The sequence below is a fragment of the Bison bison genome, unplaced genomic scaffold (assembly GCF_000754665.1).
Source record: "Bison bison bison isolate TAMUID 2011002044 unplaced genomic scaffold, Bison_UMD1.0 scf7180017864492, whole genome shotgun sequence".
Taxonomy (NCBI): Eukaryota; Metazoa; Chordata; class Mammalia; order Artiodactyla; family Bovidae; genus Bison; species Bison bison.
The window spans coordinates 6575434-6575953 of NW_011495051.1; the positions used below are offsets into that span (position 1 = coordinate 6575434).

The window sequence follows — 520 nt, forward strand, 5'->3', positions numbered from 1 at the left end:
GGGGTGGGAATTAAGGGACATGTGGCCGCCACCAAGGGGGCCCTGCCTGCATATCTGAAGCTTACATTGTACTTATGGAAGAAGGTCAAGTAGCGGATGACTCCGACCCAGACTAGCAGTGTTGAGGTGCCCAGGAGGATGCTGCAGACGTCGTAGCTTGCCAGGTTCTAGGGGCGGGAGTAGCGTCAACTCCATCTGCCCCTTCCCTGGGGATGGCATTGGCAGGGAGTGGGAGAGGGGGACAGGGCTGGAAGGAGATGGGGTGGGGAGGCAGGGCGTGGGCTGGACCCACCTTGGCTTCGATGCCAATCTTCATGATGGTACCCGAGATGGTGAGCATGTCGCTGGTGACCAGAAGGATGTACCAGCCGTTGACAAATTCCAACCGCTCCCACAGGCTGATGACCCGTCCCCGCCGTCGCCACATGAACCTGACAAATTCCTGCAGGGGTAGGCGGGTGGGGTGAGGGCTGGTCTGGGCAGGGGAGGCTCCCCACCCTGGTGGCCCCAAGGGTCCCAG

General features: G+C 61.3%; 1 protein-coding gene across 1 annotated transcript in view; it reads right to left on the reverse strand.

Annotated features, from left to right (window-relative positions):
- PNPLA6 (patatin-like phospholipase domain containing 6) overlaps positions 1–520 on the reverse strand; it is a 25770-nt gene that overhangs the window by 24811 nt on the left and 439 nt on the right. The gene's annotated exons all lie outside the window — the stretch shown is intronic.